The 14,461-nt window shown below is 32.6% G+C and overlaps 1 long non-coding RNA gene across 1 annotated transcript; it reads left to right on the forward strand.

The window, feature by feature from the left end:
- Positions 1 to 695: 695 nt before the first annotated feature.
- Positions 696 to 14,012, forward strand: LOC134690805 (uncharacterized). Its single transcript, XR_010102028.1, has 3 exons — positions 696 to 800; positions 13,364 to 13,431; positions 13,885 to 14,012. It is a non-coding gene; the product is annotated as an uncharacterized LOC134690805 (long non-coding RNA).
- The last annotated feature ends 449 nt before the right edge of the window (positions 14,013 to 14,461 follow it).

Genomic DNA, 14,461 nt, shown 5'->3' on the forward strand with positions numbered 1-14,461 from the left:
TTTATTTGAGTGTTTTGCATTTCTTATAGTTGCATTTAGTTTGCCAAAAAATATGTTGTGAAACTTGATGTTCGTGACGTCACAAACCAAACAATGACGTCATTAAAAGAATTGACCTATTTTGATGAAATTTTTTCTTAAGCCCAAAAAAAACAAAAAACTGACTTCAAGTATAAAAAAAAAAAAAAAAAGAAAAAAAAAAGGTATGCGATACGGGTTTTACCATGCGATACGGGGTATGCGATACGGGTTTAGCTATGCGATACAGGGTAGGTGATACAGACTGGGAAAACAAACCTTTATTAGATATACAAAATAGCTGTATTTTGTACTAAATATATGATAAATAAAAATAATGCATGATTTTAACCAATTTTTTCTTTTCAGTGTTTTTTACTCCATTTTTTTTTCTTTTTTTTGTCAGCCCACAATAGGAGGCAACTGCCTACATGCCTCGAGCTCTATGTAATTTACGGCCCTGATTATATATATATTTTGATTTTTGGTTTTGTTTGAATTTTTTCTTGTTACCTTGTAATTATATAAATTTGTATAGTCGACACCCGGCGATTAATCTTCAATAATTAAAGGATCGCTAGAAACTGAAAGAAGAAGACTGTCATATCGTAAGAATTTCCGGAAACAAGTCCCGAAACGAGCTGTATATTATGCGCATTAGTTTTCGCGCCCCCTGTCATAAATATGTTTCCTGTTACAAAACACGAAAGAAAGGACAACAACAGACGGTTTGGTCAAATATACTCAAAGACATAACCAAGATATTGCGACAACTCTAAGAAGTATGTTTAAATAAGACGTGTATTTTGAAAATTGTCCCAGTAACAGTGGCGGATCCAGGAGTTTTCATAAGTGGGGGCCCACTGACTGACCTAAGAAAGTACAATGACCAATGTTCCATGTGTATTAGATGTAGACAATACCTTGGCAGATTTGATTTGTTGTCTCCCTTGAATACACCCTTTTTTAAACTTTTACTGATAACCATCGGAATTAATTTTTAATCCATATATAAGTAAATAATCAAATGTTTGCTATGTCAATATGTAAATAATATGATTAAACAAGTTGATTAGTTAATAATCAACCAATAATCACACAATCAAAAGAATGTATTTATTTGATCACACAATCAAAGGAATATCATATATTAATTAGCAGGGTATTAAGGTAATGAAGAAATTATATTAGTGTCTTAATTAAAAAAAACCGTCTTTTTGTTCAAGTTTTCATCACAATCCAGTATAAAACTTCAGTAATTCAACTTCTTTGTATTAAGTTTAGAAAGAAAAAACACCACAAAACATTCATATTTTTTAATTTATTTTTAATGGTACGACTTCCCAGTGGTACGACTTTACGTTGGTACGAGTTAACTTTTTTGGTACGAGTTAACATGGTACGAGTTTCTGTTGGTACGAGTTAACTTGCTTCCGCCCGCTCCAGTCACGCATCAGTGTTTCCCTATATAAGCAACCAAATTTTTTCCCAAAAAGGGGGGCCCGGTCCCCCTGGCCCCCCATAAATCCGCCTCTGAGCAAGGATTTGTAGATCTTACTTCCAGGGGTTGTCCCACACAAGTGTGGATAGGCCCCTTTACGGTTTAAATAGTGCAGCCATGTTGAATAAGGGGTAGATTTTCATAAGATAAATAGAGAAAAAAATGATTTGGAAAAAAAGGAAAACATCATTTAAACTGAACAGTTGGTTGAAAACATGCATAGGATTTTCTGTACTTCCATCTCAGGCTGTCAGACTTGGGCATCTGAACTATTATGGTTCATCATAACAAATGGACAAAAATAGCTGTATTTATCGTCGTGTCATATGTTTTCGTATGTCATATGTTTTCGTATCAACCACATTTCGTCGGTTTCGACTGCATACGCATACATTGTGGCGTGTTTTTTGGTTTCTATATTTAGAACTACAACTTGACATATTTTAAACATATTCAACGTCGCTTTTTAAAGACGTTTGAACAAATTTGATAAAACCGACCTATTTAACCAGTTTTATTTAATGTAAAAAATATGCATCACTAGAATAGTTGTGGAAAAAAATCCTGAAGAGTTAAAATAAAGTCCAGATATGTTTTTTGACTGTCAGACACCGTATCTTCAAGTCATGTGACTGTCATGTGTTTGTTTGATCGTTTTAATTACAAACCAGCGAGTTAAAATTAACAGGGTTCTTATATAAAATGGTTGTTCAAAATCTAATAATTATTCAATATTTTATTGACAATTCTTTTTATACATCCTTGATATATGAAGATGAAAACAGTCTTAACTTTTTAGCTCACCTGGCCCAAAGGGCCAAGTGAGCTTTTCTCATTACTTTGCGTCCGGCGTCCGGCGTTAGCTTTTACAAAAATCTTCTCCTCTGAAACTACTGGGCCAAATCAAACCAAACTTGGCCACAATCATCATTGGGGTATCTAGTTTAAAAAATGTGTGGCGTGACCCGGTCAACCAACCAAGATGGCCGCCACGGCTAAAAATAGAACATAGGGGTAAAATGCAGTTTTTGGCTTATAACTCAAAAACCAAAGCATTAAGAGCAAATCGGACATGGGGTAAAAATGTTTATCAGGTCAAGATCTATCTGCCCTGAAATTTTCAGATGAATCGGTCAATTGGTTGTTGGGTTGCTGCCCCTGAATTGGTAATTTTGAGGAAATTTTGCTGTTTTTGGTTATTATCTTGAATATTATTATAGATAGAGATAAACTGTAAACAGCAATAATGTTCAGCAAAGTAAGATCTACAAATAAGTCAACATGACCAAAATGGTCAGTTGACCCGTTTAGGAGTTATTGCCCTTTATAGTAAATTTTTAACCATTTTTCGTAAATTAAAGTAATCTTTTACAAAAATCTTCTCCTCTGAAACTACTGGGCCAAATCAAACCAAACTTGGCCACAATCATCATTGGGGTATTTAGTTTAAAAAATGTGTGGCGTGACCCGGTCAACCAACCAAGATGGCCACCACGGCTAAAAATAGAACATAGGGGTAAAATGCAGTTTTTGGCTTATAACTCAAAAATCAAAGCATTTAGAGCAAATCTGACATGGATAAAAATGTTTATCAGGTCAAGATCTATCTGCCCATAAATTTTCAGATGAATCGGTCAATCGGTTGTTGGTATGCTGCCCCTGAATTGGTAATTTTGAGGAAATTTTGCTGTTTTTGGTTATTATCTTGAATATTATTATAGATAGAGATAAACTGTAAACAGCAATAATGTTCAGCAAAGTAAGATCTACAAATAAGTCAACATGACCAAAATAGTCAGTTGACCCGTTTAGGAGTTATTGCCCTTTATAGTCAATTTTTAACCATTTTTCGTAAATTAAAGTAATCTTTTACAAAAATCTTCTCCTCTGAAACTACTGGGCCAAATTAATCCAAACTTGGCCACAATCATCTTTGGGGTACATCTAGTTTAAATAATGTGTGGCGTGACCTGTTCAACCAACCAAGATGGCCGCCACGGCTAAAAATAGAACATAGGGGTAAAATGCAGTTATTGGCTTATACATGTAACTCAAAAACCAAAGCATTTTGAGGAAATCTGACATGGGGTAAAAATGTTTATCAGGTCAAGATCTATCTGCCCTGAAATTTTCAGTTGTATCAGTCAACCCGTTGTTGGGTTGCTGCCCCTGAATTGGTAATTTTGAGGAAATTTTGCTGTTTTTGGTTATTATCTTGAATATTATTATAGATAGAGATAAACTGTAAACATCAATAATGTTCAGCAAAGTTAGTTTTACAAATAAGTCAACATGACCGAAATGGTCAGTTGACCCCTTTAGGAGTTAATGCCCTTTATAGTCATTTTTAACCATTTTTCATAAATGTAAGTCATCTTTTACAAAAATCTCCACTGAAACTACTAGGCCACAATCATCTTTGGGGTATCTAGTTTGAAAAATGTGTCCGATGATCTGGCCATTCAACCAAGATGGCCACCATGGCTAAAAATAGAACATAGGGTAAAATGCAATTTTGGCTTATAACTATGAAAGCAAAGCATTTAGAGCAAATCTGACAAGAAGTTAAATTGTTAATCAAGTCAATATCTATCTGCCCTGAATTTTTCAGATGAATTGGACAACTGGTTGTTGGGTTGCTGCCCTCCAATTGGAAATTTTTAAAGGAATTTTGCCGTTTTTGGTTATCTTGAATACTATTATAGATAGCGATAAACTGTAAACAGCAATAATGTTCAGCAAAGTAAGATCTACAAATAAGTCAACATGACCTAAATGGTCAATTGACCGCTCTTAAGGAGTTATTGCCCTTTATAGTCAATTTTTTAACAATTTTCATTAATTTGGTAAATTTATGTAAATTTTTACCAAATATAGTTCTCTGTTACTAACGGGCAAAGTTCATTATAGATATAATTGTAAGAAGCAAAATCGTTCAGTAAAGTAAGAACTTCAAACACATCACCATCACCAAAATACAATTTTGTCATGAATCCGTTTGTGTCCTTTGTTTAATATGCACATAGACCAAGGTGAGAGACACAGGCTCTTTAGAGCCTCTAGTTATATTTAATCCTAAATTTTGAAAACAAGATTTTATTTTAGAAAAAATAATGTATTTTGTACAAACCAGGTGCCAATCTGAATTAATCAAAATCGAACAATTTCAGCACGTCATGAAACACCAACCTAAAACTATTTTCTAGTAATTTTTAGTACTGAAAAGTTTTAAACAACTTTTTTTATGATTGAAGCAATCACCAGAACCACGAGTTTAAAAAATATTAATTTCCGGATTTTATAGTCATGTCCTGTCCGTCTGCTGATCCAATTTTTATTTCATACGAAAACATATGACGCCTTTTCTGGCATACAAAAATCGCAAAGTAATCAGAAACAGTAAAAAAAATCGTAGTAAGCCTTGACAAAAAGACTAGATACCTAAAATCAAGCTACAGGACATGCTTTTTTAATTTGAGTAAAACATCTGAATAAAAACTCAACAGTGAAAACCGTAAGCAGTGAAAATTGTTATTAGTACGAAAAACCCATGACACGATGATACACCTCGAAAAATACTCTTGAGTGCAGACTAACCTGTCCAGTTGGAAAAGTTGTAAGGCCTAGGCCAAGTAAAATAATATGATATGTGTGTTTCCTGTTGCATCTTTGAAAAAAATAGGGTGCAAATGGAAAATTAGTATGGCGTTCGTTATCACTGAACTAGTATAAATTTGTTTAGGGGCCAGCTGAAGGACGCCTCCTGGTGCGAGAATTTCTCGCTACATTGAAGACCTGTTGGTGACCTTCTGCTGTTGTTTTTTTCTATGGTCGGGTTGTTGTCTCTTCGACACATTCCCCATTTCCATTCTCAATTTTACATTGTAGGTACATGAAGTTGGGAAATTTTTTTATGTTACACATTTTTTTTGCATTTGAGTCTATGGGAGAGAAATTCTGACTTTAACAGTGGTTATTGAAAAATAACCCAAAAAACATGTTTAATGTAAGCTTAAATAAAGGGTAGGTAGGGAAATAGGAAACACACATATTTTTTTATTTGGCCCTAGCATCCACTAGATATTCCAGTGGTGGATCCAGAACTTTTCATAAGGGGGGGGGGGGGGGCCGACTGACCTAAAGGGGGGCCATTTCAATTAAAAGTTTTTAGAAGTTTTATGAATCATACTTTTTTTTACAGCGTCCCCCTACTTTTATCATCCTGAAAAAATTTCAACCTTTACATGTCATTTTTAACACAAAGCGGGATTTTGGTGATTAATAACAACAGTCAAAGATCGAGATATCTTTTATCATAATATCATAATGGCAACCGTGTTTACAGAAAGGATTATCTTTTAAAAAAAACTATATAAACAAATTACAGAAATTATCAGGGATGATTCCACTATATAGTTTAGGGCCGCTTGGCGTCCCTAAAATCGGCCAGCGGCCCCCAAAAAATATTTGTGAATTATTCAATATAAATTCCCAATTCATGAAAATAGAATAAAAAAGTTTCGGACTTTATGCGTTCTTAGGGTTGAAAAATATAGGCAAAGTATAGATGTTTATGGAGTGTCCTTTATTTTGACTTTTTCAATATACAAGACATCTTATGTAAATGAAATTATCACATATTTGTTATGAATACCTTAGGTTTTGCATATGCAGTTACCTCAAAATTGCCCGGGGCAAAAAACAGTATACCGGTATTGATATTGTGCCCTCATTCCAAGTGACCTCATGTCATTGCATCCTTAACGACAATTGATAACACTTTTTTGATGAAATGATTTTACCTGACTGTTATGTTTCATTTTTCTCTTTTTGGCAGAACTTAAACATTTTGTTAAATATGTGATGAAAAGATTATAACATGTCTTTTCCATATTGTCCCTGGTATCATCCCTCGACCCATATCGGACCTCGGCTAAAGCCTCGAGGCCGATATGGGAGTCTCGGGATGAAACCAGGGCCAATATGGAAAAGGGCATTTTATAATCTATACTTATAGAAGATATCTTATATACTAAATGAGATATCTTATATATTACATGAGATATCTTGACATTTGATTAAATAGTAAAACGGCTTGCCATAGATTAATGTTAGCTGGTATATATATATGTTTATGTATATGTAATATGCCTAGGTTACTTCGAAGTAAGGCGTCAAAAAAAAAAAAAATATATAATAGCCTTTCAAGACGTCATAATTATTTGGACTAGTGCATCATGTGCAATGATATTCATGTAATACAACTTCCCTGGTCTCAATCCAATAACTTTCAAGTAATCTGGTGATCTTATCTATGAGATCAGAACCATATATATCATTATCCGTAGCCCATCCATAATTATTCAAAATGTTACAACTTCTTAAATCAGTGTAGAAGTTAAACTTAATATACATTTTCCGTTTTTACAGGAAAATGATATGATTGCGTCTTAGATTTTATGCATAAAAAATTCCCAATAGGGATAAAAATTCCCAATTTGATGTTTAAGAGACCCATTTGAAAACACCTGGAATCATTCCTGATTATACAATCAAGGCAAGCTGTCACTGTCAAAACAATATGGCAGATCAACAAATCTCGCACAGGTAATCATGTCTTGTTCTAACAGTAAACGGACTGAAAGTCACAGGACAAAAAGTCACAGGTTATAAAGTCACAAATTTGATAGGACAAAAAGTCACAGGACAAAAAGTCACAAATAATTTGTTGACAATCATTTGAATATATAGAGAAATGTATTTAAATGTTTACTTTTTAATACATATATTCATATTAAAGTTTAGGAAATGTGTCATTATACTTGAAAATGAAGATTTATTTCATTTTGATCATGGAAAACATATATTTCTTGGCACCATGAAGCCATTAAAGTGCCTAGCCAATTTGACATTTTGTTTTTTTAACATTTATTTGATCAACTTTGATATTTTTTTGATAAATTTTGTCATGTTTGTTGACCAAGTTTGTTTATATACATGTACAATAGTTTAAGAAAATTACAAAAATGTTTGTGTAAAAATAATTGTTTTCCTATTCAAAGAAAATAATCATAAAAAATTAACTGTGACTTTTTGTCCGTGACTTTTTGTCTGTGACTTTTTTGTCCTGTGACTTTCTGTCCTACATTCGTTCTAATGACCCGTCACTGTGATGTTGAGTATAATTACACTGATTTGTGTAATGGCTTCCAGTCCTGTTAGTATAATAGTCTCAGCTTCCATACCATTTCCATCTCTATCCAGAAAATCTGCCCTCGCGGTAAGTGCAGCCATTGAATAGGGGGCAGATTTTCATAATGGAGATAAAAATGGTTTGAAAAATACAGGAAACCATCATTAAAAGAGAACAGTTGCTTTGAAACATATTTAGGCATGGATTTTTCTAGCATTCCACAGGGTCCGGTTTTCGTACCCATTCCCAACGGCAAAAACCCTACATTTTTCCCAATTTTGGGAGCAAAATTCCCAAATGATCACAAAATTCATTTCCATCTTTATTATTAAAGGAGCACTAGCTACGATATATATAAAAAAATAAAGTATGATTTTTTTTAGATTAATCATTAATTAAATTGGAATAATGAAATAATAATTTGCTTTTAGCAATCAATTTGCTTTAATTTTGTTGAAATAAGCGATTATACACAATTTTTGACTGCTTCACTTGCAAGTGAATACGTCATCATCATTCTAACCGGTATTCATGTGAACTTCAATTTAACCCTAGCTAGAGACTGATCGACAACGCATGCATTGTACGTGAACTGGTTATTTTAAGAAAAAAAATGTCAACAATGAAAGTGAAACTACGGTAAATCATTTGATTACTAATTCGATCCACATAAATCATTCTTATACGGTTAAAAACAATGAGAAACTTATATTTTTAATCTATAAATTCAAATCAAACAGACCTATAAAAATCCAATTGCACGTGCTGGTTTAACCTATTCATATCTTTATTTGTGTTTACATCGCTTATATGGTCATCTGAGGTCAAATCGGTAGTTAATTAGATGGCATCTGGATTTAAATACACACGAAACGAACCTACATATCATCTACCCCATGCTCTGTAAACTGTTTATTTTAAACGTTTGATAGATTGGATAAATGTTTTACATTGTTATTAATCAAATATGAGAATTTGAGTCAAATTGGTGACCATGAATTTGACAGCTAGTGCCCCTTTAATGACAGAGATGATTATTTTATTCAACTGCTAGCTTTATGTCAAAAATCGCCAACAAGTAATGTGTAAATCCAAGTTGAAACATATTGAACATTTTTGACAAACAATGGCTGCCATAAATAAACAGGAAGTGTGGGTAACTAAAACCAGATCAAATCCGGAAACGGACAAGTATATAATTCCGGGTTTGTCCATCAAATACAGTAAATAAAAAAATTAAAATAACCAAACATGTGACAGCTGACTTAGCAACACTAAAATTGAAAACTAAAAGATATATAAAAAAAGAAAATAGAAACAGGAATGCAGGATATATTTTATACAGAACTCAAAATATTTCAGTTTACTAATTTTCATGTCAAAATCAAAAAAATGTAACAATCCTTAAGAAGTTAGAACTCATTATTTTGATACTCAAATGTCATGTTGATATATTTAAAAACAAAGAAGTTGTAGTCCTTACTTTATTTTCACCAACAAAAAAATGTTTAATGAATTAAACGCACTAAAACTAACATCTGGTATATTGGTTGTTTTTCCCAATCTCATTGAAAACCGTGTTAAAAAATTCCCAAAACTGGCCAGGGTCCTTTTTCCCAAAATACCCAGATAAACCCCTGTTGGGATTCCCTGTACTTTCATACCATTTCCACCTCTATCCAGAAAATCTGCCCCTATACAATATCATGGTAGAAATAAATTGAAGCTGCCTATTGTAAAGAAGAGGGAAATTTACATGTAAAATCATCATAATTTATACCAGTATATAACGACCTATTAGCGATGGTAGTATAATAAAGAAGCTTGTTTTGTTTACTTAATCTCTGAATCTCAAATTGTAGAGAACAGAAGAGACTTAATGAGTTTTTTTCCCGTAACTTACACAACTATTTAAAAAAAAATCACAATCTGGGTTCTTACTATATTAATATCATAAATATGTGACAAGAAGACGACAAGAAAACAAATTTAGAGAAAACGAACTATTTAGTCTATTAATTATTTTAAATAAATTTATATAGGTTTCGATAGACCTTATCGCTTTTTCTCATCACTTGGCATCCATCGTTGTGGTCCTTTAACTTTTACAGAAATCTTCTCCTTTGAAACCACTGGGCCAAATAAAACCAAACTTGGCTTTAATTATCCTTGGGTATCTAGATTAAAATATGTATCTGATCAACCCATCAACCAAGATGGCCACCATGGCTTAAGATAGAACATGGGGGTAAAATGCAGTCTTTATACGACTCCAAAAACAAATTGTGTTCGTATAATGGTATGATGTCGTCTGCATCGTCCGAAGACACATTTGGTTTCTGGACAATAACTTAAGTTTAAATGAATTGATAACTAAACATGCTAAAGGAAGGTTGGAATTGATTTTGGGGGTTATGGTACTAACAGTTTAGGAATTAGGGGCCAAAAACTAGCATTTTTGTAGTTTCCGGACAATTACTTCTGTGTAAGTATATGGATCTCTCTGAAATTATACCGCAAGGTTCCATATCACAAAGGGAAGGCTGGGATTGAGTTTGGGGGTATTTGCCCCAAATGTTCAGGAATTAGGGGCCAAAAAGGGGAAAAAACCAGCATTTTTGTAGTTTCCAGACAATAACTTGTGTTAATGTGTATGGATCTCTCTGAAATTGTACTTAAAGGTACCATACCTCAAAGGGAAGGCTGGGATTGAGTTTGTGGGTAATTACTCCTAGGGTAGGGGGGGGGGGGGTTAAAAAAAATAATTGGGGAGGGATTTTTTTATGGCCCCGCAACGAAGTTGTCAGTGCCATATTGTTTTATCCTTGACCGATATTCCGTAATTCCGATATTTCGAAATTCTGAAACTCCATAATTCTGTAATTCTGTAATTCCGTCATACAGCAACAAACAATTTTACAGAGTTTTTTTCTAAACGCCTTCAGATAATGGGCTGATTTTTGGTATGTGAGTTAACCATGATGAGTTACAGATCAAGTTTAAGTTTCGTTCTGCTCCACTAATTTTTGTTGAAATTACGGGCATTGAACTTTGAGAAATTGTTGAAAATCGTAGTTATACAGACTTTTTTCTAAGCGCCTTAAGATGTTGGGCTGAATTTTGGTAGTTGAGTTAACCATGATGAGTTACAGATCATGTTAAAATTTCGTTCGGCTCCCCAAATTTTTGCTGACATTGCGGGCTTTGGACTTTGATAAATTATTGAAATCACAGTTATACAGATTTTTTTCTATATACCTCCAGATTTTGACCTGATTTTTGATATGTGAGACGACCATCATGTTTGTGTCCACATGTGTTATTGAAATTGCAGATTTTTCAACTTTTTGGGACGGGGCCATACGTGTCGCTTTGACATACATGACATATCTAGTTTTCATAATTTTTGTTTTTTTTTTCCCTAAAAATTTCTATTTTTTCTTTCATTGATTTTAATTTTTGATTTATATATAAAAGTAACAAATACTGATATGGCAGGAGATACACACCAAACAAGATGTGTAAATTATTATATTTATAACAGATTAACTAAGTATTGTGCAACAGCACAGTATTGCACAATAGCAAGAAATCTTCAATTGCGCAATAGCAAGAAATCTTCAATTGCGCAATACAAAGAAATCTTCAAATGCACAGTATTGCGCAATAGCGAGAAATTTTCACTTGCATAGTATTGCGCAATAGCACAGTATTATGCAATAGCTAGAAATCTTCATTTGCACAGTATAGCACAATAGCAAGAAATCCTCAATTCCACAGTATTGCACAATAGCAAGAAATCTTCAATTGCACAATAGCAAGAAACTTCAATTGCACAGTATTGCGCAATAGCAAGAAATCGCACAATAACTTTAGTATACAAAATGGTATAAGTAAATAGAAATCTGTGAAATTTAAGCACAAGGTTTATGACCACAAAATGGAGGTCAGAATTGATTTTGGGGGTTATCATGGTTATGGTCCCAACAGTTTAGGAATTAAGGACCAAAAAATAACCATTTTCTAGTTTCCAGACAATAACTTGTGGAATGGTGTATGGATCTCTCTGAAATTATACCACAAGTTTCCATACCACAAAGGGATGGTAAAATTGGCTTGAATAGTCCAGTCAAACTAAGATTTAACCTCAAACTAATTGCAACAGAAAATGTTTTAGTTCTAATCTATAGTATTATGCCCTTTATAAACACAGAAAAAAGTCCCATAAAATCTAACTTGAGGAAAACTCAAAATCAGCATTTTAGATTTTCAATGGAAATTAACATTGGGAAGGGAGATAACTCTTGCAAAAATTAGTCTTTTTTGGTCAGTTTTTGGTTGTTTTTCTTGAAATTTATGTATAGTATGATACTTTGATGGGGTTATAAGTTTGTATTTGACTAAATTATATAGTCTCCATCTCATGAAATGTACAAAACTGAAGTGTTATGGGTAGTTTTTATTTTTTTCGCACATTTTTCATTCAAGAAATTGCAAATTTGAAGCTTTGTAACCATTTTGAAAAAATAATGTGAAAATTTGGTATTGTTTATATCTTTATATTATATTTTTTCAGCAACTTACTTATCTTAAGAAACTTTTAAACCACAAAAAGAAGAATACATGCTTAATTATTTTTATTAAATTTGAGATTCTTTATCTTGACATGTTGAAAAATTCAATAAATGGTCAACTAATAAATTACGAAATCTAGATTATAGCTTGATAAAATATACGAAAACACCTTTAGAGTTGTTTGTTATACTCTAAAGACCGCTAAAAAATCAAGAATCGGTACATTCTGATGAATAGAAGCGGTAAAGTTATAATTTTGTATCAATTTTTATTGATATTTCTGCCTTTTTTGCAAGAGTTATTTCCCTTTTCAATGCAAATCTCCATAGGAATTTTAAATGGGGATTTTTTTAGTTTTCCTCAAGTTAGAATTTTTGGGACTTTTTACTGTGTATATTTGGGGTATAATGCTAAAGATTAAAACTCAAAAATCTTCTGTTGCAATTACTTTCAGGCTAGGGTCAAATTTATGCTAGGTTGACTGGACTGTAATAAAACAGATTGTAAACTAAAAGCAAATATTTTCAGCAAACTGAAATCCACAAATAAGTCAACATCCACAAAGCATCAATTAACCCCTTTTATCAGTGTTCCAACTGTCTTATATCACCTTCCTCAGCTGAGCTCTTCATAAAATTGCTTATCGCGGCATTGTGACGTCAAAAACTTTAACCCAGCCTTTATAACTTTGACTGACATATAACATGTATAATTGAATCGTTTTTGTATCATTCTATTGAATGTATATCAGTATATTTCTCCTTTTTGTCCTTGTGGTTGAAATATTGATATTTTTAGGTCTGACCTTTGACCTTAATTTTACAAAATTGTGACCACTCTGGATTTTTACGACCCAACTTTTCTTATTGTACACGTTTTCCTCTTTCCATCGATATATAATTTAGGTGTGTGTTCTTCCGGACCATTAAAGTTTTGAAAAATGAACTCTGGTTGCAGTACTATATGGAAGGTTATACTTTTCTTTTTTCATCCATGACAAGTAAATACAATTTCAGGAAATTTTAGCAATGCTATATAATCATGATAATTAAGTTACATGTATTTTATATTTTCAGTTTGAAGATCTGCAATTGATATTTATTTGATTCAAGGTCCATATAATTAATTACTATACATTCTATAGGTGAGTGAACATTATATTTATATATTGGACATTTAATGATTTATTTTATCATTTGAAACTGGGAAATATATTGAAATTTTAAATGTAAACTTTTTTAAATGGGAGATAATCCAGAGCTAGCGAATTCATTCTAAGTAGCATTACAATAGTGTTTTTAATGTTGTTGGAACAAGATTCACAAAAGTTGTATTCAGCAGCTTTTGTATAAGGGGAGACAAAAAATAAAATAACATAATTCAGAAATTAATTGCATTTGGATGTCGAAACTAATTAAACATTGCAAACATTACAAATAGAGTTGTTGACTAAGAAATTAAATTGTGCTGTAAGAATGTAAGATGGGAGGTCTATGTCAATGAGACAGCAACCAATAAACAAAACAGGTCACAATGGTATTTAACAATAGACAAGTGTCTCTATAAAGTGTTGTTTATATTTCATTTATATTTTCAGTTTCAACATCTATAATGTCTATTATTGATATTTATTTGATCATTGTCCAGTCCCTGTGATCATTGTCCAGTCCTTGGGATCATTGTCCAGTCCTTGTGATCCTTGGCCAGTCTATGTGATCCTTGTCCAGTTGAGTTACTATTGTAGGTAAGTGAACTATATATATAGAATAATCATACATTGTCTCAAAATATCAATGTTATTTGTACAAGGCTTAGAAACAGGTAGAAAGCGAGGCTGTGCCGAGCATTTCTACCTGTTTCGAGCCGAGTACAAATAACAGATTGATATTTCGAGACAATGTATGGTTATTCTTTATATATTGCAACTCTTAAAACTGTTCAAAATGAAGTATTTAGGGTAAAATTCGTCATTCTTTAATTGTGAGCGGACATCCTCAAATTGCCGCGAACCTGTATGTACATTTACTATATTTTCATATATATAGGATCATTTACTTATGAAATCTGTTTCAAAAGAGTGGCAAATGTAGAATTTTAACTCTAACAAGGGTAGATATTAATTGACAGATATGTTTTACATTCAAATATCACAACACCTGTGATTTTAGCTCACC

Source organism: Mytilus trossulus, chromosome 11 (genome assembly GCF_036588685.1).
Source record: "Mytilus trossulus isolate FHL-02 chromosome 11, PNRI_Mtr1.1.1.hap1, whole genome shotgun sequence".
In the NCBI taxonomy this organism is placed as follows: domain Eukaryota; kingdom Metazoa; phylum Mollusca; class Bivalvia; order Mytilida; family Mytilidae; genus Mytilus; species Mytilus trossulus.